The sequence below is a fragment of the Podarcis pityusensis genome (genome assembly GCF_964106645.2).
Source record: "Podarcis pityusensis genome assembly, chromosome: 1".
Classification (NCBI taxonomy): Eukaryota; Metazoa; Chordata; class Lepidosauria; order Squamata; family Lacertidae; genus Podarcis; species Podarcis pityusensis.
The window spans coordinates 135,107,433-135,130,232 of NC_138028.1; the positions used below are offsets into that span (position 1 = coordinate 135,107,433).

The 22,800-nt window shown below is 43.9% G+C and overlaps 2 long non-coding RNA genes across 2 annotated transcripts in view; both read right to left on the bottom strand.

Moving 5' to 3' along the window:
* LOC308484753 overlaps positions 1–22,800 on the bottom strand; it is a 210,990-nt gene that overhangs the window by 27,883 nt on the left and 160,307 nt on the right. The gene's annotated exons all lie outside the window — the stretch shown is intronic.
* On the bottom strand, positions 4,318–8,065 carry LOC308484821. Its single transcript, XR_013990132.1, has 4 exons — positions 7,694–8,065; positions 6,337–6,471; positions 5,615–5,679; positions 4,318–4,610 (listed from the first exon to the last, which is right to left on the bottom strand). It is a non-coding gene; the product is annotated as an uncharacterized lncRNA (long non-coding RNA).

Here is a 22,800-nt window from a genome sequence, read left to right on the forward strand (position 1 = left end):
GAAGTACCCTTGATATTGAATTCCATGCATGTTCATAAGTAAAAATCATTGCAGTGGGATTTACATTTCAGTAAGTGTAAAAGATTGCAGCTTTCCAGCTTTCAATTCAAGTTTTAAGAGTCAAGCAAAAAATGTGTTCTTATTAATATATAAAATACTAACACACACAAACAGATAAAGGAAGATCTCTGCAGCATCAAACTGTATTCCCCATTGGCCAACAAAGTAGTGCAAATATTGATGGCATTTTTCACTTAGATGACATTGAAGACTGTTAGGAATGTGGGGGAAGGAGGTGCACATCATGTGCAGGTTGCCATAAGACAGCTGAAGCCATTTTCTGTATCAGGCACTGGCGAACTGTCAAACTGAAAGACTTGTGGTATTTCAGTAATTGCAAATGCAACATTATATTAAAACATTGTGAGTAAGTGTCAACATATGTGGTAAAGGAATAAGAATGAATCTGGCATTGGAGGGGGCTCCTATCAAAATCTAAGGTTCTGTGATTCTATGATAAAGAACAGCCTTCTGCCAGATAATCTTCCTAAACACGGTCGTGATGCAGGGAGCCACAGTATGGGGAATAAATTGCTCAAAGGTAAGTGGAGGCAACTTCTTCCCAATGAGAAGGCCACATTCCATCCCGGCACCAGGAGCCTTCTGTTTGTGTAGCTTTTGCACCCAATTCATTGTTTAGAACACATCAGGAAAGAAACGTGAAGCTGCAGACAGAAAACAGCTTAGAATCATAGAATCATAGAGTTGGAAGAGACCACAAGGGCCATCGAGTCCAACCCCCTGCCAAGCAGGAAACACCATCAGAGCACTCCTGACATATGGTTGTCAAGCCTCTGCTTAAAGACCTCCATAGAAGGAGACTCCACCACACTCCTTGGCAGCAAATTCCACTATCGAACAGCTCTTACTGTCAGGAAGTTCTTCCTAATGTTTGGGTGGAATCTTCTTTCTTGTAGTTTGGATCCATTGCTCCGTGTCCGCTTCTCTGGAGCAGCAGAAAACAACCTTTCTCCCTCCTCTATGTGACATCCTTTTATATATTTGAACATGGCTATCATATCACCCCTTAACCTCCTCTTCTCCAGGCTAAACATGCCCAGCTCCCTTAGCCGTTCCTCATAAGGCATCGTTTCCAGGCCTTTGACCATTTTGGTTTGCTTAGTAAAGATCAGTCACAAAATACCGTATTTCATTCTCTCTAATGTTAGAACTCTTTGCCTTTTTATTACAGACCAGTCTACGGCTGCAAATGTTTACCAGCAAGCACTTTACGTCTAGATTGTTCTCGGCCTTAGGGTTAGGGGACTAAAGTTGGGTTAGGGATTATGGTTGGGGTTAGGGGTTAGGGCCAGGGTTTTAGGGTTAGGGATTTGGGTTAGGGCTTTAGGGAAGCCTTTCTTCCTCCAAAGGGGACTGGGAAGAATGAGCCTTCCCAGGGAGTAGACCCTGGGGCACTGGACACAATGTCACACTCTGCATGAGGTAGACCTGTAGGTCTCAAGGAGGCCATTGGCTGCTAGACCTGGTAACGCTGTCAACCCCTCCACCAGGTAGACCGGCACCTCCCGGCACTTAAATTCTTAATTATAATTTTTGTTGCTTCTTTTATTTCTCATATTGTAGTTTATTGTATTATTTGAGTTCAATGGAATGCAAACTGTAGTACAATGAAACACAATAAATAAAAGCAACAATAGAAATTCAATGAAAGACCATACATTGTCTCACTGCAGAATGTTACAATTGCTACAACAGGCAGAAAGGCTATTAAATGGTCCACAAAGACCCTCAGCAATTTTCAAGCGATCCATGGAAGTTTGGAAACCACTGATCCCCTTGGAGATGTGGCTATGGAGTCCTGGTTGTCATGATGAGCTCACACACGTCTCAATTTATCTCTATGCCACCACACTTTAGAAAGATGACTTCAGTTTCAACAACAGAAATATTTGTGCAAAGGTCTATTATTTATTTCATCTTTTAAAATCACATTAAAAATAAGTATTTTACATATAAAGTATAAAAACCATGAACAGTTTTTGGGGGGGAGGGGCTTTAAAAAATATTTATTGGTGCAAACTGTAGACCTTCACAAAGGACTTGATCTTGGAATGCTTGGCAATCATTTTTAATTTTTTTTATTAAGCTTACAAATTTTAACATAATAAAAAAATCAAATTACCGTACATTTTTCAATTTCAATTAACACCCCCCCAGTGACTTCCCCTTTTGTTTTATAGCATATTTATTTTTTCTGCTTATAGTTTTGATTCCTGATATACTGAAATTAAAACTGTATTATTAATTATTCTTAACATTTTTACCTCATATTATTATTTTCTATTTATATATGTCCATTGTAAGTGGATTACTCGAATCCTGCAAATTAGTTCATTTCAGTGCATTGTTTCTCTCTGTGTGTGTGTAATGTTCGCAATCTTTTTAAAAGTCGTTACTGTCCTTAACTTTGAGTCTCTCAGTTAACTTCGCCATTTCAGCGTATTCCATCAACTCTTCTTGCCAATTTCCTTTTTGTTGGTATTTTGTCGCTTTTCCATCTTTGAGGTAGTAGAATTCTGGCCACTGTTGTTGCATGCATAAATAGATTCTTATCTTTTGGTAAATATTGCCCTACAATATCTAATAAAAATGCTACTGAACTTTTAACAAAGGTTAACTTGAACATTTTTTTCATTTCATTATAAATCATATCCCAATAATTTATAATTATTTTTACAATTCCACCACATATGAAAAAATGGCTGTCTTCCAGACTGAAAATTTCTCTATGAGGCAAGCTGCATTACTTGGATACAGGATTGGGTCAAATTAGAAAATACTGATTTATTAGACCTGGAAGGACATACCCACTTTTGGTTTGAGGCTCTTGAAAGGGAAACAGAAAAAGAGGTAAGACAAAGTGGGTGTGTAAATAATCCTGTTTCTAGGCCATCTTTTCTTTTTACACCTTTCAGAGTGGCTGACAAAATTATTTAAACAAGACCAAAATATTAATATTTATAAAGATAATTATGAAAAGTGTTGGAATGATAAAAAGGAATCTAGAAACATGGGGAAGAATGAATCTCTCCTTATTCCTGGAAGATAACATAGTCCTGCCTTTAAAAAAATCTAACAAATAAAATATTGGAAGAAGGTAAAATTCCAATGTCATGGCAAGAAGCAAATATTGTGTTAATTCATAAGCAAGGAACACCTAGAGAGCCAGTAAGTAACTACAGACCCATCTCACTATTAAACAATGAGGTAAGAAAGTGGGTGTGTAAATAATCCTATTTCTAGGTCATCTTTTCTTTTTACAGCTTTCAAAGCGACTGACGAAATCATTTAAACAAGATCAAAATATTAATATTAATATTTATAAAGATAATTATGAAAAATGTTGGAATGAGATAAAAAGGAATCTAGAAATATGGGGAAGAATGAATCTCTCCTTAATAGGCAGAATTGCAGCAATCAAGATTAATGTATTGCCAAAAATGTTGTTTTTATTCCAAACAATACCGGGAATAAGTGATGCATTTTCCTTCAAAAAGTGGCAAAAAGATATATTTAAATTTATCTGGAAAGGGAAGAAGCAGAGAATAAAACAAAATATTAACAGATGTGAAAGAAAGAGGAGGCATCTCTCTTCCAGGCTTAAATTTTTTCTATGATGCAAGCTGCATTACTTGGATCCGGGACTGGATCAAATTAGAAAATACTGATTTATTAGATCCGGAAGGACATGACAACCGATTTGGTTGGCATGAATATTTATGGTGTGAGAAAGGCAAAGTTTCTCCAGTCCCTCCTACAAGTTCCAAATTGTGTTCCAAATGCAAAACTATTTTTAGAAACAGGTGAAATGTCCTCTATGAACTAAAGCACGGTGGGCTTCCCTGAGATACTGGCTCAAGATCTCAGTCTTTGGCCTAGGGAAGGGGTTACTTCCATACCTAAACAACGAGGAGTTTACCAGCTCATGGATGAAAATGATGGTTAGAAAAGCCACTTGGCTTGGTATGCCACCTTCTCTCCTGTACCATGTGGGCTATGATACCGCCCTTGAATCTCTGAGGCAAAGGCTCAGATCCTATTTTGATAAGGGATACCTCTCAGTCTGCCATTTAACACTTCGGATGGGAATACATTTAATCTGGCTTTGGTGAAAAGACGCCGATATGTTGGTACAAATTTCTAAGATATGCTGGTGTTTGAAAATTGAACCCATAGTGAATTCCTACTGCTAATGGGCCACAGTTAACATGAGATTGAGATCGGAGATCACTAGGTTAAGCTTCCACACATCAGAAGGTCCTTTTCTACAGTGGCACCCTTCTAGCCATTCCCAGGTGTCCCTCGCCCAATTTGGTTACTTAATAACAGCTGAGACAAGAAATGTGGAAGAGCCACCAGTCTTCCCCCAAAGGTCCCACAACATTTACATTTTTAAATATTAACTTGAACTCCTCTGCTGATGCAGAAGAAGCAGATGGTGTCACCAGCATCTCGGTGACAATCCTTATTTTCTCCTGCTGCTCGTTTTCAAGAGCCTTCTTCTCTTCAAGGATCTGTGCCAGCTGGGACTGTGATGAAACCAGAAAGGAAAAGCATCAGTACCAAAGGTTGAAAGGCACACGATGTTCCTAGTAAGGATAGGATACCCATGTGCTTTGGTGTAGACCCCTTCTTGCTTGTGAGGATTGTGGCTGTTAATTTGTATATTACAGTGGTACCTCGGGTTACATACGCTTCAGGTTACAGACTCCGCTAACCCAGAAATAGTGCTTCAGGTTAAGAACTTTGCTTCAGGATGAGAACAGAAATTGTGCTCCGATGGTGCGGCGGCAGCAGGAGGCCCCATTAGCTAAAGCGGTGCTTCAGGTTAAGAACAGTTTCAGGTTAAGAATGGACCTCCAGAACGAATTAAGTACGTAACCAAAGGTACCACTGTACTGTGATGGTAATAACGTACTGTAAGTACTAATGGCTGTGAAGGTTAAACATCAGCATTAAACAATGAAAGCATTTAAGTTCCTCAAGTCAGTTCTTTGAAATTAAGTCTGCACCACCCCCAGTGCGGAAAGGGTTGCATACACGCAACAACCGATTAGTGCACATCCGAAAGACATGCGATTGCATATGGCAATGAACCTGGAAGTGACCCAAAAACTTTGCTCAGCATGTCACGAAAAGGGCGTACAGGGCTGGGGTACACTTATACATGCCCCTCCAACGTATGTGGGGCCGGGAATAGTATCCCTGCACAAAATGGTTGTCAACTTTATTCAGGGTTGCCATTAAAATTCGGCCAGACTCTTAAAATGGAGAGTGTGTCTAAACACATATTACGGCCTCCTCACTTGGTATAGGCAGCTGACCCAAAACAGAAAATTTTTTATAATCCGAGTCACCAACTAAAAGAATGCTACGCTTTTAAGGTGCAATTGCTGGCAAAACAGAGCATGAACCCTATTTAAAAACAAAACAAAACAAAACAAAACAAAACAAAACAAAACAAAACAAAACGATATAGATGCAATTTGACCTGTTCCAGCCTAGAACTCAGATTTCAAAGTAAACAACTTACTTCTTCTAGGCATCATTTCAACGATCTCTCTTAAGATTTTCCACATTTTTTGCTGTACTCGCAAACTAGGAGAGATAGGCACATGCAGTCAGAACCACTCTTTGAAGGAGAAGTCAGAAAAAATTACCTTTGTTAAAATCTCTTTTCAAAAATTACAGAAGTATGGAATCTTAAAAATCAACATTTGCTATTACAGTAAATGCAAAAGGGACCCATTAAACGAAATGTTGCAGCATACCTTCACCTCTCATAGAAGGGAGAAGCCTAGGTTAGCCAACCTCTAGATGTTGTTGAACTACAACTCCCATCATCTGACCATGTTGACCATGGCTGATGGGAGCTGGAGTCCTCCAACATCTGGAGGGCAACAGATAAGCTATCAGGAGCTCAAGTAGCCCATTCCCCCCACCTTTCCTTTTCTGCCTGATATTCGAGGCTCCATGACTACCATGAAAGCTTAATCTTCATAGACTCTCTTTTTAAGAGTTGGAGGGGTTGCTTCTGCAAACGTCAATATCCACCCCAGCTATTACGGGAAGTGCTACATTACTTCCCTTTGAAGAGGAACTGTCTGATTTCTCAGAGTTCTATAACTGCAGATACATACACTAGAACAAAGCATGCCAGTTTAAAGAGGGAAAGAACTTCTTGCCTACTTGCTACTTTGGGCAACTTTGCCCACAAAACATTTCGGGGAAGGAAACGGAACTGTCTAGTTTTACCTGGAGAGTGCTAAGAGTTTCTTCCAAGGATGTCTTAGTGACTCTGCAGATACCGTAATCACCGTCTTAGTATTTCCATCTAGTGAATTCTGGTGAATCCACGTCAGCTTGCTACCCCTGTAGTTAATGTAGTCTCTGGTGAAGGAGGATGACCAAAAAGAGAACAAGGAGGTTTTTACTTATTAAGTAGAGGCAAAACTGGCCCAAGAGCCAATCTTTTACATCTAGGACAGAGACAGCCGATGTGGTGCCTTCCAAAAGTTGTCGGATGACAACTCCCACCAGGCCCAGACAGATGACCAATGGCCTGTGGTAGTGGGAATTGTAGTCAAACAACCTAGGGATGGCACTAAGTTGGCTACCTGGTCTAGAATCAAGTGAGAACACACTTCAATACAGCACAAACTGAAGAACCTTTCTTAACTGTATTGTCCTTACCCAGCCTGATCGGCACAAAGCTTCTTGATGACTTGGCCCAAGATGGAGAGGCTCCAGTTGACACTGCAGCCTTCTTTGAAGAAGAGGAGCTTGGATTTGATATCCCACTTTATCACTCCCTTTTAAGGAGTCTCAAAGCGGCTAACATTCTCCTTTCCCTGCCTGCCCCCCAACAAACACTCTGTGAGGTTCTTAGCTTCTTGGAGGAAAGGTAGGATATAAATGTAGTAACATGGGCATTGTTTAGTCTGCACCTCTTCAGCACATTCCAGCAATGTCAATGGAACTTGCTTTTGAATAAGCATTAAGACTGCTGTGCCAAACAGACTTGAAACCCAGAGCAACTGAATTTCTGCAGCTGCTATTTCCCAGGCAGAAACAGCCCCATTAAACACTTCAGAAGTTCATGAGCCTTTCACAGTCCCAATATATAGTTGGCTCTGCCGGCTACATCTCAAGCAGAAAGCACACAAGGCTGGCCCAATATATTTTGCTGCCCGAGCCGAAGCAGAAGATGGCACTCCTCCCACCCCACCTCTTTCAGTATAGCCAAGTCAACCAGATTGGTGCCAAGACAAAATCCTGATTAGCAACCTTTTCCAGCTGTGGGATAGTCCACCATCCCTCAGACCATGTGGTGGGCCGGACTATATTTTTTGGGGAGAAATGAACAAATTCCTATGCCCCACAAATAACCCAGAGATGCATTTTAAATAAAAGGGCATGTTCTACTCATGTAAAAACACGCTGATTCCCGGACTGTCTGCAGGCCGGATTTAGCAGGCGATTGGGCAGCATCCGGCCCACGGGCCTTAGGCTGCCTATCCTGTAACGCACACAAGCGGCAGCATTCTCCAATGGTAGTTTTTTCTGCCAACCCTCATTTACAAACCTCTGTTCTATCTTTCAAAGAACTCACCAAGTGAGATATCATTACTGCGCCATCATAGCTATCTCTTGCTTTCAATTATCTTTTAAAAAAGAAAGCAAAGTTGTGAACTTGTTTTACCATCACAGATTATAGACCAACAAAAACAGCCACCACTAATACCAGTTTGCAACGTGTGGGTCAGTATATACAGTAGCACACCTGCCCTCGACCCACAGAACCTAGAACTGGCATATCTTGTAGAATGCTCTCCTCAGGGAGGCCTGCCTGGCGCTTTTGTTACATATTTTAGGTGCCAGGCAAAAATCTTCCTCTTCTCCTAGGCCTTTGGCTAATTATACAATCTATAGTCTTTTAAACGATGTGTGTGTTTTATTTTTATTTTTAATTATGATGGCATTTTTTGTTTTTTTATATTGTAAATCGCCCAGTGGTAGGAAATGTAAAATAAAATAAAACAAAATAAATAATAAGAATATCCTCCTCGCGCCGCCCGAGGGGGCGGGGCAAACATCCAAGGGGGGCGGGGCGAGCGTCGCGAGGATGCCCCCCCTCCGGGATGGCTCCGCCCTCTCCCTGCCTGCCCAATCTCTTGGGGAAAAAGCCGCCTCTGACCTCCCCCGGGGCCGTTTCCAATTGGTCAACTGGAGACGTCGGCCCACAAGTTGCTCCGTAGTAATGCCTAAGGGGAGGGGTGGGCGAATCGATCTCAGGCGCCTGGGTGGGGGGAGGCGAGGAGACAAAGGGCGCTCGATCCTGCAGGAAGGCCCAGAGGGAGGGTCGAGAGATTCGAGGCGCCTTCTTGTCCCTCGGGAAATGATTGAAAGGGGCGGGGAATACTCCCCTGGCTTCCCCCTTCGCCTTGTTTTCACAGGGCCCTGGTGGTGCTGGGGTTAAAAAGATTCCTCGGTTCTTCCCCCCCCCCTCCGCCCCGTCGGGTGGGTCAGGCCAGGCAGGAAGCCGCTTCCTGATTGGCTGCATCGGATTCTCAGCGCCTGGATGACACGCGTCCCTTTCAAAGCGCTGGTGTTGTTCGTGGAAGGAGCTGCTAAACCCCTTTGGCTCCGGCAGCGCCTCCAAAGCGTGTTGGGCTGGAGAGGCGGAGCGGGGCATCTCTTCCCGGTCCTGGAGAGCGCCTCCCCCCGCTGCTCGCAGGAGATTCTTGCTTCCCGCCCTTGGCCAGGACTCGAGGCGGCTTCCAGAGAGAGGCGGAGCAGCCTGACGGCAGCAGCGGGGAACGGGGTCCCCCTCCTCTTGTGGAGGAAACGGCAGGGAAACCCCCCGAGGGCCCTTCCCTTCCTCCGGGCAGAGCGCTCGCTCTAACCGCTGGGCGCTCCTGCCCAGTCCCAGCCTCTCCTGGCGAGTCTCCCCCCCTCCGAGATGGCGCCCGCCTTTCTCCACCTCTGCAGGGACGGCACCCACCCGCCCTCTCCCCTGCCTGCCTGCCTGCCTGCCTGCCTGCTTCCTCCAGCCGCGGAGCTGCGCCTCTTCGCCGCTCGCTGCAGGCTTGGGAGTCGCGGGAATCGGCGCCACTCTGGAGCGACTCCCCTTTCCCGCCCCCAGAAACTCACCTGCCAAGCGGCACAGAGACAGGGACGCCGTCGCCTTCCTCCCCCCTCTCTTCGGGAAACAGGGCTTCTGCCCTCCCCGCCCCCGGCCCTCCATTTAACTTCCCCGTTCCCGATTGGTCCACTGGGAACGTAGATGCTCAGTCCGCGACCACAAGCTGGACCGATTGAAATCAGCTGCTTGTCTCCCTTTGAGAATGGGGAGGCTGATGGAGATCCGCTTCACCTGCCGGTCTCCCTTTCACAATTGGGGCGGGGAGTTGAAGCTAGAGGAGAGAGGCAAAATTGCGCACGCTTTAAAGACCAGAAACAGGACAAACTCTTTTTTTAAAAAACGTCCCTATGAGGCAAGCGAGGCTGTATTCCCCAAACCTGGAGGCAGAAGAAACCAAGAAACAAAACAAAACAATCTTGATTTGGAAACCCCACTTCCCTTTATAATTTGGCAAAATATTAGGACTTTATGATATGTATTTGCATAATTTGGAATATTTAATATGATTTGATTGTATGCTTAAAATGGAAAACTTAATACAAATCATTATTTTTTTTTAAAAAAAGAAACCCTGCTTCCCACAGGATGGGGAAAGAAGCTAAAGACACGTGTCAAATCGTTTCAATAAAATAGCCCGCGAGCCTAACTTCATATTAGGGAGGACACAGTGGTGTAGGAAGGTCAAGTGGTACCTGGTGCGGAATTCTTTTTGTCAACCCGCCCCCAGTTGAAATCTGTCAAAGAGCTGTGCGGGTGATCACAATGCAGATTCCGCCTTCTCCCCCTCTCTCCCTCCACCCCCTCTGTCAAAGAAAGCCATGCAGGAGATGCTGCTGGTGGTCTTCATCCTGCCTTGCCTCCTTCTGGCCTCCCTCATCTCCTCTCCACCCCTAAACCAGTGTGTGATCTCCCCCCCCCAAAAAAAACCAGTTGGACTGCACAGCTCTCCTAGGCCCAGCTTCTCCTCGCCCCCACCCCCAAACCAGCAAGACAGTTTGAGCACGAGAGACCATTTCTGGCCTGACTACACTGGCTACCAGTTAGTTTCCAAGCCCAATTCAAAGTGCTGCTTTTGTCCTATATGGCCTTATGCAGTTCAGGACCCCAATACCTCAAAGACCACCTCTCCCCATATAAAGCACCCTGGACCTGGCTTTCATCATCTGGAAGATCTGGAGGGTGGCAGTGTGAGAAGGAATCTTTTCATTGGTGACTCTCTGTTTGTGGAATGTTCTAGCACCATCACTATATAAAAATCCTTTTTAACCAGGCCTTTGCCTCTTAATTATCTTTGGCCTTGAGTGGGTGGAATGCTTTAATCCTGCCTTTTAAAATAGGATTTTCCTTTAGGGTCTTTATTTTTTTCTTTTATGCTGGTTTCAATGTATGTGTTTGTATGTACATATATTGAAAGTTGCTTTGAATAACCTTGGTAAAAACCCCCAATAAAATTTTGTTGTTGTTTGGTCGTTTAGTCGTGTCCGACTCTTCGTGACCCCCTGGACCAGAGCACGCCAGGCACTCCTGTCTTCCACTGCCTCCCTCAGTTTGGTCAAACTCATGCTGGTAGCTTCGAGAACACTATCCAACAATAATAGTAATAATACACTATGTCTTTTTGAACAGAATGATACAGAGCACACTTAAATACTGTCCCAGAACCATGTACTCCCTCTAACTGGATTGTATGAAAATAAACTCTGAACATAACCTCATATTGGCCCTGTTCTAAGAGCTGCATTTTATAGTACTCACTTTAGTGTTTTAAGCCCTAAATAACTTAGCCCAGCGGCCCCAAATTACCACGGATAGTGTTGGGGTGGCCATAGCTGCGCACTGCCAGCCATCGGGGGGGGGGGGGGACAACTCTTCCCCCATGCCACTGCGGGAGAGCGATCTCCGCAGAAGCTTGGGAGGCAAGCTGCACGCCTGCCAGCCTTACGGTTGGTGGGGTGCAGCTAACAGGCGTGCAGGGAAAGGGGAGGCTGCCAGCAAAGCCACGCAGCTCCACTTGCTGGGGTGCCCCTGAGAGGCCTGCGCCCTGGCGCAACACACCACTAAGCCCTATGGGAAAGACGGCTCTGACCTCAAGCTTACAGTTGGAGAAACGGGCTATCGGAAGCCAGGACTGCTGTGCTATTGGCCATGGGATTGGGTCAGGGTCTTGATGCTGGAGGTTCAGCGCCTACAGAGCCTGAGCCCAGGCCTTCACGGATGTAATACTTGAGCCTGACTTGACAGAGAAATATAGTGTCTCTCATACTGGCATACGCATCCAGCGGCTCAGGGAGCATGTCAGGTAGGAGATCACAGAAAGGAGGAGAGATGCCAGGGCTTTGGCCCTTTAATAACAACAACAACAATAATAAAATTTTTCAGAAAACTGGGCTCAGGGAGGCTAGCAACAAATTCAAAACAATTGTAATACAACATAGAAGCAGCATAAAATACAGTATAAAAGCAAGAATAACAATAAAATTCAAAGTTCAAAAATCAATTTGGGGGAAATCCATCCAATAAGATTCACAGTCTTCAGGCCTCAGCTTTAGAAGGGTGAACAGGTGAAAGAGACTCCTAAGTCTTCAGTCCCCCTCCAGTGTTTCTTGAAGCAAGTGACTGACTATCCATTATTCTGCAGCCACCAGAAGGCCTTGACCTCTTGGGTACCAGTTTTAGATGAGTCTCTCCCATGGCTCTCTGAATGTTCCTTGCTGCTGCTTCTTCTGCTGCTGCTTTTGCCACTGATGTTGATCTTTTGTTTTTGGGTGCAAATAAGATAGGTCTACCCCATGCAATGCCCACCAAATAACTGTTTGGTGGGTTGGAAATATTGCGGTTGGGTTGGGGAAAGGTAAATGATAAACTTTAATATTGGCAACAGTATTAAAATGCATCAAAACATAAACTACTCGGCAAGTACCTCTTCCCACCACAAACCTTTGAGTTAAATCCAGAACAAGACAAGATTGGAAGACAGGGCATGTTCTCACTTTACGTGACAGTTGTGTTATGCATATACACTCATGCCTCTGATGAAGACTGTAAAGTTCAGTTGGTTGTATGTGTATATGGCACATAGACAGAACACATGTGCTGGGGACCCGTGACTGGCTGTAACTTCCTGGTATGTGCCTACATATTTAGCAAATTCATTTTCAAGCATTTGGGACTAGGGTTCCTGCCACTTCCAGACTAACATCACTCATGCATCAGCCAGATGCATGGCCAGCACATGTGTCAATGCTGAGGGGTTGTTCCCACAGGCCCTTTATGTGCTTGGAACTGATCATGCAAGCAAGCACCTCTCTTTTAAGTGTGCTTAATTTGAGCAAATTGTGTTAGCTTATCCAACTTCATGAAGAAAGAAAGTGCTCCTACAATTGTGTTATCCTGTACATGGTGTTGTGCCTGCAGAGGCCTAGAATTCTTGACTTCCACACTGGAGGACTGTTAATCACTAATCCTGCAGGTCTGTTAGTGTTAACTGAAGCATATAATGAGTTCCTGCTCCAAACTTTAATGTGCATGCCTGTGTTTTAGTTGGCAGGATTAGCTCGGCCAGCGTACTACCTATTGAGTGCCCTTGTTATAGTCTAAGAAATTACTTCTTATTAGCTGCCTTCACTCAAGCCGTTTGTCAATGATGGCTTAAATAAAAAAAGTATCTGAATTCAAAGACAACATCCCTGCCTTTCTGGTAAACAAGGGCGCTCTTGATCTTCCTCAGCAGCACAATAATTGCAACTGCTGTGGTGAAGCTTAGCCCTCTGCCTAATTCTCAAGAAGTTAGAAAAGGGAAGGCAGAATCAGGAACTTCATTTGAATATATCTGTACCCCACCTTTTAGGGTAAAACTCTCCCAAGAAGGCTAACAAGAATCAGCAAGACACATATACAAAACAACAAGACATTAAAACAGTACCAATATTGGCAAGTAAAGCAGCAGCAATTAAAATATGAAGCCACCAGTCAAATGCCAAGATAAACAAAAACATTTTTTAAACTCATGGACAGAATCACAAGCCCTGTCTCTCAAGAAACCTTCCCAAAGCATTCAGACATCCCTTAGGTGTTTATGGGAAGGCCATCTGAATTGGCCAGGGTCACCCACATCTGCAGGGAAGGTCCTCCACCATCAAACCAAACCTTGCATAAGGTCTCCTGTGATATTCCTGTAGACAAGGTGGTAAAGTATGGTCTAGACAACGCGGGTGGCGCTGTGGTCTAAACCACTGAGCCTCTTGGGCTTGCTGATTGGAAGGTCAGCAGTTCGAATCCCTGCAACAGGCTGAGCTCCCGTTGCTTGGTCCCAGCTCCTGCCAACCTAGCAGTTCAAAAGCATGCCAGTGCAAATAGATAAATAGGTATTGCTGTGGCGGGAAGGCAAATGACGTTCCTATGTGCTCTGGCACTCGTCACGGTCCTCAGTGCACCAGTAGTGGTTTAGTCCTGCTGGCCACATGACCCAGAAAGCTACCTGCAGACAAATGCCGGCTCCCTCGGCGAGATGACTGCCACAACTCCATAGTCACCTTTGACTGGACTTAACTGTCCAGGGGTCCTTTACCTTCTTACCTTTTACAGTCAGGCAGATTTATAGTTGGTTGATGGACTGTACCCAGAGTTCTCACTAATGCCTTCTCATCAGCCTGGAGAGAAAAGAGAAGTGGGGTGCTGCAGAGATCTGCCTTGTGCCTCGTGATGTCTAGCATCTTTATAAATAACGTGGATGAAAGAGTGTGATACTCATCAAATTTGCAGATGACACCAAACTGGGAAGGCCAGCTCATATCTTAGAAGACAAAAACCCTATGTGACTGCTTTAGAGATACAGTGGTACCTCGGGTTAAGTACTTAATTTGTTCCGGAGGTCCGTTCTTAACCTGAAACTGTTCTTAACCTGAAGCACCACTTTAGCTAATGGGGCCTCCTGCTGCCGCCACGCCGCCAGAGCATGATTTCTGTTCTCATCCTGAAGCAAAGTTCTTAACCCAAGGTACTATTTCTGGGTTAGTGGAGTCTGTAACCTGAAGTGCATGTAACCTGAAGCGTATGTTACCCGAGGTACCACTGTATTATATATATATATATATATATATATATATATATATATATTTATTTTTTGTTGTAAGATTTTCAGGGTTAAGGTACATAAAATGTCTAGTTTTTTTGTTTATAATGTCCTTTCTACAGTTCATTTGCATTTGTTGTAAGACAGTGCTATCATAGGTTTTGTGAGGTGGGGGGGAAGGTGGGGTAATGATAGTTTATGTGTGGAGTTTTATGTCAGCGTCACATGGATAGGTTATTTATTTATTTATTTTATTTTTGTTGGTATCGTGCAAACATTGCAGCGATGTTTGGATGGCTGTGTGAGGGGGTTGGAGTTGTTGGGCTAGGTTAGCCATATCAATTCATATGCTGTTTGGGGATTTAGGTTGTTGTGAAGATGGCTATCATATTTCCTCTCAGTCTCCTCTTTTCCAGGCCAAAACAGACCCAATTCCCTCAACCATTCCTCATAAGGCTTGGTTCCCAGACCTTGATCATCTTGGTTGCCTTGCTTTGCACATGCTCCAGCTTGACAATAAGCTTCTTAAACTTTGGCACTGAGAACTGGACACAGTATTCCATGTGTGGTCTGACCAAGGCAAAACAGAGTGGTACTATTACTTCCCTTGATCGGGAGACTAGATGTCTACAAAGACCCCTAGATCCTTTTCACATGTACTACTAGTAAGCCAGGTGTTCCCCATTTTATGGTCTTCCTGCCTAAGGGTAGAACCTTACATTTGTCCCTACTCATTTTGTTAGTTTGCGCCCAGGTCTCAATCTGTTAAGGTCATCTTGAATCCTGATTCTGTCTTTTGTGGCATTACTTCCCCTCCCAGTTTGGTGTCACCTGCAAATTTGAGGAGCATTCCCTCAATTCCTTCATCCAAGTCATTTACAGTGGTGCCTCGCAAGACGAAATTAATCCGTTCCGCGAGTCTGTTCATCTTGCGGTTTTTTCGTCTTGCGAAGCACAGCTATTAGCGGCTTAGCGGCTATTAACGGCTTAGCGGCTTTAAGAAAAAGGAAACAAACTCGCAAGAACTCGCAAGACGTTTCGTCTTGCGAAGCAAGCCCATAGGGAAATTCGTCTTGCGGAACGAATCAAAAAACGGAAAACCCTTTCGTCTAGCGAGTTTTTCGTCTTGCGAGGCATTCGTCTTGCGGGGCACCACTGTATAAAGATGTTGAATAACAATGGGCCTAGGACAGAACCCTGCAGCACAAAGGGGCTCTATTAAGCCAGAAAAAGATTCCCATTTACATTCTTGAATAATCTACTTTTAATCACAGAATTATTCAAAAGAAACAATTGATTCATATATGTGTGTACACACACACACACAGTTCCCAGATAGTGATTCAGAGTCTGAAAGTATTTCTTGCCACAAACTCAGCTCTTTCATAGAATATTAGATTCTTCAATAAAGTCTTTGAGCAGCTATCATTCACAGCATTGCACCCAAACCAAGAGAAGAATGGAAGATTAAAATAAAGAATATCTCTTACAGCTTTGGGAAATAGTTTTCTTTTCCTTTCAAATGAAAATGTGGGCATATATTTCTGACAAACCTTTGCTTAACCTTTGATAGGGCTGCCCAAGGCCCAATAAAATAATGGCCTAGTGGGTCAGTTGTGTCTCATGAGCTGCCAGATGGCCACCCCTGTCTTAGGTGGTTGTTCTATTTATTTATATAAAGATCTGCTCAGGGAGAATTTTTTATGACTGAGCTTGAAAAGTAGGAAGTGAAGCATATAATACAGTATGACAGACCTGCATCCAACGACCGTCAACAAGTCCTGCTCTAACTGGAAAACAACCTTTATCGTCATTAAAATTCCTCACGCCTGTCCTCCACCATTTAAAAAGGCAATGTTAACTTTGTCAAATCACAGCCTTCACCATTATGATAATGAAGCTCTGCTTCTGTGAGGGCAGGCAGCTAGAGTGACATTTTCATTGACGATTGCTCTTTTTCAGATTACATTTCTGAATGCCACGCTCTGCCAGTCCAGGTTTATCATGCAAACAAACTCTGGACCCTTCGGCTTGTCCCTTTGCAGAGGGTTGAAAGTTCTTTATCTGTGTGTGCCCCCCCATTAACCCATCTTAAAATGGGTCCAGTTGATGCTAAGCAAAAGTGACTTTCATGGCGAATTTTGGTTAAAGTTTTGTAAAAGGGAAAACTCATCTTAGTCCAGCTGCTCCTGCAAAATCTGTGAGGACATAATATTTAAGGAGTTTCCCAGACAGTCTTGCAAAGCACTTACTTGTCCTCTTTGCATGTTCTATGAGCCCCTGTTGGAGACCTATGCTAACCCCTAGGTTTGAAATTTTATTATTATTATTATTAGTAGTAGTAGTAGTAGTAGTAGTAGTAGTAGTAGTATTGGATATATCTGAGAAAACAATGAAAAATTGTAAAAGGGCATTGAAACACAAGGAGGAGAAATTTTGCTGATATAAGTCCCAGCCACTGAAAATAGCTCCATCCACCCCCCAAAAACACCTCGGAGAGGCAAACACAGTCACACAGGTACAGGAGGGAAAGGGGCAAAAGGTGATATCTCAGCCAGAACAAGCCTTCAAAGCATAGCTGTCAACCTTCCCTTTTTTTTGCGGGAAATTCCCTTATTCCAGAGCCGTTTCCGCTGCTTCCCGCTGCTATCCCAGATTGTTAGATATCCCGTAGACTGTCTCCGGGACAGGTGAGGCTGCTGATCCCTTATTTTCAAATCTCAAAGTTGACAGCTATGCTTCAAAGCAGAGCCAGCCCTTGCTGTGTCCTCTTGTTGGTGCTTTTGTGTTTCCTTCCTTTGTGGTGCAATCCTATGCATCAGACGTGGGACAACTATTTTCAGCCAAGGGATGCATTTCCTTCTGGGTGACCTTGGGGGGGGGGGGCACATGCCAGTGGGGGCCAGAAGCAAAAGTGGGTGAATTTTACCTTTGTAAAGTTTCTGCACTCACCTTCCCCTCTCTATCCTCTATCCAGGCAACCAAGAGACACAATGAAGACCCATGGACTTAGTCCAGCCAGGAAGAAGCAGTGCTTTTTTTCTGGCGGTATTCACCAGTATTCAGTACCAGAATCCCCGCCAGCAAATCTTGGCTTCTAAAGCAAGTGTGTGAGGAGGGTGCACCTTTTCCTGGCACTGCCAGCTCCAGCTGCAGCACTTCTTCCTTGTCCTTGTCCTGTGGCGGCACAGCTGCAAAAAGCTGCCAGGCAACCGCTGCACCCACTGCTGCCACTCAGCCAGCTCTGAGGCTGGCAGAAGGTGCTTGGCAGACAGCAGGCGGGCTGAGTTTGCTGCAGCCACGTCAGCAGCGGCCTGGCAGCACCAAAAGGACTCCAGCTTCTTCAAAGGCCTCGCAAATGGCACAGAGGCAGAAGGCCATGTCTCACAGCAGTGGAAAGCCCAGCTCTGGGTGCTCGGCTGGCACTTGTCCTGCCCTGAGCCCAGCCTGCAGTGTGGCAGAGAAGGCTACTTCATGGTGTGTCCTGGCACCTTTTTTTCTAGAAAGAGGCACTGGGAAGAAGGTACAAAGGGGGCTGCAAACAAAGCAAGCCAGCGAGGGCTGTGGCCTGGCAGAAGAGTCCCAAGGTTTAGCTACAGAATCAACATCTTCATCAAGCAATTCACTATGACCCCAAGGTCTCATTCCTGATCCACCACCAGTTTCAGACCTCACGAGCTTTTATACAATATTAAGACACACACACACACACACACACACACACACACACACACACAATTTTCTTGCTTGGAATTGCACTTGCCAATTCGCTTAGTTTGAAGAAATCTTTTTAGAGCCCCATGCAACCCTCTACCCCTTTTAACTACCCTGAACAAAATGTGAATAAAAACATTTGGCTCTCTCACTGCTCATTCCTAACGCTGGAACATTAATGAACAAGTTAACAATCACTGGTCCCAATACCAATCCTTTGGAGAGTCAATTTTCTATAGCCTTTCTACTGGGAAAATTGTCCACTAATTCCCTTCTCCTCCCTGTTCTTTAATTAGTTACTGATCCATAAGGCCACCTCTCCTATTTTCCCTGACTACTAAACTAACTTGCTTATCAAAAGCTTCTTGGAAGTCTCAATACACATGGTCAACTGGATCATGCATAAGATGTAATAAAGAGGTTAAGGCCTGAAGAGGGAGGAATTCCGCTCCCATTTTCTCTGGGCTTCCACATCTCTGCCCATAGTGTTCTGTTTGTCCCTATCTTTCTATGTCATTTTAACCAAAATTAGAGCTCTGTTTGATTTGAAAGCAAAGATGGCTGGGTCATCGCTTTTTGCTTTGTGCCATGAAAATGTCTAAGCCCAGAATTGGATGCCAAGATTCAAGCCTGTCTAGAATTCACATCCCCTGTCCTAGAATATCTTTCTCAGTTTCCAGGATGTGGGTGGGCTACTTGTGGTTACTCTGGTGAGAATCCGTATGCGCCATGAATTCCTTTTTGTTGTTTTTGGAGATGCAAACAATAACTGCTAGATCAGTGCATATCTGTGAACAATAATGTATTCTAATAGGATGGAGGAAAGGAAATATTTCAGCTCATACTGTGACTCAAGCCGGCTTTTATGCATTTCAGCTATTGCCTTTGAAGAGAATCCCCAGCGAGTTGCTTTTGTCTTGTTAATATCCTGTGGAAAATAATACCAAGAAATTGTTCGCATTCCATCCAGAAGAGTCAAAGCACAAAAGCCAGTCTCCCAAAGTCACTGCCCCCCCAGCTCCCAAGAGATGGAGAGGATTTATTGGCGCAGCTTTGGCTGTGTTACCTTTGAACTTGCTTTCACTGCTAAAATTAACCCAGCAGCTGAGCTTATACTTGTTTTCTTTTATTATTTCTATCCTAGACGGGCTTTGTATGAGTCCACAGCTTCTTTGTGCACCACTTGCCAAAAAGCAGGGAGATCAGCCATGCCTCAAATGTGCTCTGCGCTGGTTTCATTGCTGGAGTAATGATAAAGCATTAAGTTGTTTATCCAACCCTCCCCTATCAGCCAACGACTGCTATCACAATTCCATTTTCCCACCACTTGCAGTTTGTGCGGAAAGCTGCGTGCTAAGTCTACTACAAGGTTATCCTACTTGAATTCATTATCTGAACTCACCCTTGGAGACAACAACTCAAATTATCTTCAGTTGTCATATTTTAATAATCCCCCAATTTGCCTCAGTCCAGCATTTGTAGCATGATAATGAGATAAATCAGAGACTGACACTAGTTCCAAGCAAGCTTTAAGCAAAACAAAGACTGCATGGCTAAATTTCGTTTCTTACCTTACTTTCTGTGAGCAGCTTTGGATTTTCAAAACAAGAGAGCTGAGCTACACTGGCACTTGTTTCAAGTTTCTAAAGCTGGGCTCAAGTGCGTGTGCGCGTACACACACACACACAGAAAATAGGGAGGTGTATATGCCCCTGAAGCAGCAATAGCCGCTGCTGTGATGGGGAAGGAGATACAGTCTGACTGTGCTCCTTCCAGAGGCCCATCTATCAGAGGTACAAGTCTGCTTTGAACAGTTAAGTGATGGGGGAGAAAATACAATTCACCTCTATTTACCTGCTTGCTCTGAATGTTCTGAGCAAGTCAATACTTCTGCTAAGAGGGGCTGAAGAAAGTTCATCTGTACATCCATATCTGTCATTTAGAAATATTTAATGCCACTCCTTTGAATCCCAAAGCAGCTTGAAAACAAACAATAAAATGATATTGAACAGTACAAACTAAAGGGGGGGGAGGGGGCGTCACATTTAAAATATCACTATATCTAGCAGCAGCAGCAGCAGCAGCAGGAGGAATAGTAAGCAAAAATCCTGCTTTATTCGAAGTCAGACAATTTTCCCTCTAGCCTAGTATTGTCTATGCCAAGATCTCAGACAGAGATCTTTATAATAGTAATTTTTAATAATGTTATTATTTATACCCCAGCCATCTAGCTCGGTTGCCCCAGCCACTCTGGGCAGTTTCCAACACATATAAAAACAATAAAACATCAAACATTAAAAACTTACCAAAATAATAATAATTTTATTATTTATGTAATCTGATACCTCATTCTTTAAACTTGGATGTGCCAGAGGCTGGATCTGGCACCCAGCACATGAAAAGCACATGAAAAGCGCATGCTGCATTACTGAGCTTTGGTTGTGTCCCAAGGGACCCCCCTAAACAACCACCTTTCCACAGCTCTCCAAAAGTTGAGCAGAGACTGAGTCAGGCAGACCTCCCTCAGGAAAGCCTGGCACCATGTGATGTGGCACCATGAGGGAGAAGGCCTTTGTGTCCCTGCCCACTTCATTTCTGAAGGCAAGGGAACATGTACCTCGTGATGGCCTGAGCAACACACAGAGGATAAAGTTTCCTTCAATAGCAATCAAATAATGCCTTTATTAGTATCAATTGAAAGTCATAAAGTAATTTTTGAGTCCTCTTTAGCCTAGCTATTTAACCAACAAAAATAAACAAGAAATTGGGGGGGGGGGGGAGAAACATGTCTCTGGTGCAAAGCATATTTGGGAGCCATCTGTGGCTATCTTACAAATCTAATGCAGGAAGCTCTTTGCATAATGATTAAATTAGTTTATGCCAAGTGCAAAAACTGTCATGTTGCACCAAAGCATGTTGGGACAAACAAAGAATGGCTACTCTCCCTTTTAGAAATGTAAATGCTACCTTATTTGCATCTGTCTTTAGTACTTAATGGAATAACATGAATTTCACTCTCTCAGACAAAATAGCCATGATCAAAATGATCACACTCCCAAAACTAACCTACCTATTCCAAACCCTCCGAATCTGGGTCCCCTCAACCCAACTTCGCAGTTGGCAGAGAAAACTACACTCTTTCATCTTCTCACATAAAAAACCAAGAATAAGCCTCAAATACCTGCACCTCCCCACCTCAGAAGGAGGATGGGGAATCCCCAACATAGAAGCATATTACAATGCCAACCAAATACGCCACATAATCCCATATATACTAGAAGATGAGACAAAACGATGGGTACACCTAGAGAGGGACACAATTGAAAATACCTGCACCACAACATACCCACTCCTCCCAAACAAACTAAAGAAAATTCCCACAACACTTAACAGGTACACACAGACCATGCTCAAAGCATGGAAAACACAAATAGGCAAACTATCCCCAACCCCATCCCCACTAATCCCCCTGGCGTACCACCCATTACTCCACCATGCAGCACAAAACCTCCAGATAAAAACCTGGTGAACCAAAGGCTTATATCGCCTAATAGACTTTTATAAAAATAACAAACCCTTGTCAACACAAGAAATACAAGACAAACTAGAACACCCAAATGCCCTGGTTAACACAACACCAACTACATGCCCTCTTAAACAACCCAACAGTAAAATCAGCAGCAACTAGGCCCCTGACAACCTTCGAAAACCTCCTCCTAACAACAAAGGGAAACGGTAAAGGGACGGTATCCGCAATGTACAAAATACTACTCCAAAATCCTGTAAATCCCCTAGACGCAATCAAAAAACAATGGGAGAATGACATAGGCTATGAGATTAACCCCACTCAATGGACCAGAATGTGGTCTAAACCCGCCTTTAAATCCATGTCAACGAAAAGAAAAGAACTCACACTGAAACTCACCTACAGGTGGTACCTAACACCAAGGAAACTAGCGCTAATACACCCAGGAACCTCACCAAAATGCTGGAGAGGGTGCACCTCCACAGGCACATACCACAGCCAATCACAAACAAACAATCACACCCTAGGCCAACCCCAACCTCTCTCACCACCAAAGGAACACAAGTGAACAACACAAGCAACACTGACACCAAACTCTACATACATTAAACATAATAGAAACACCGCCACCCGACCCCACCCCCATCCATCTTCCGTCTCTCCACCCCCCCTTTCTTTTTTCCTTTTTTTCTTCTCCCCCTAATGCCTCAACAAATGAAACGGATTTGTAAAAATGTTACATGGGGGGGGGAAAATACGAGGCATTACACTTCTGTAAAACAAGAAAATCCTTAATAAAATATTTTAAAAAAATAAATAAATAAAGGGGAACAAGGTGTCATTAAAAAAAAAAAAAAAGATGGAAGTGCTCTGAAGGCACCTCTGAAGGTTAAACAGTTATTGTGCCAACACTGGGAATATTGCCAAACACTTAATTGGCAAAGACATGGTGTCTAGAGCTGTTAAATCATTTCCTGGTTAATTAAATATTAGAGTTATTTTGCATCTAACTAAGAAGCTCCTGGGGTCCTGCTGGGTTCAAGAGGTTCAGGAGAAGCACAGTCAGGGGATGTGGTCAGTAGAGTGGGCAAAGGGCCAAAGACTCAGACCAAAGGAGGAAAAAGAGGTAAAATAGACTAAACAGAGCTGGGAGGAGCAAACTTGGGGCTCACATCCAGCTGGACAGAGATGGTGGGGATCAGCCACAGGTAGTAGCAGGGAGTCGCTTTGAACTGAGATGCTGAAATCTCAGGTGTGTGCTTG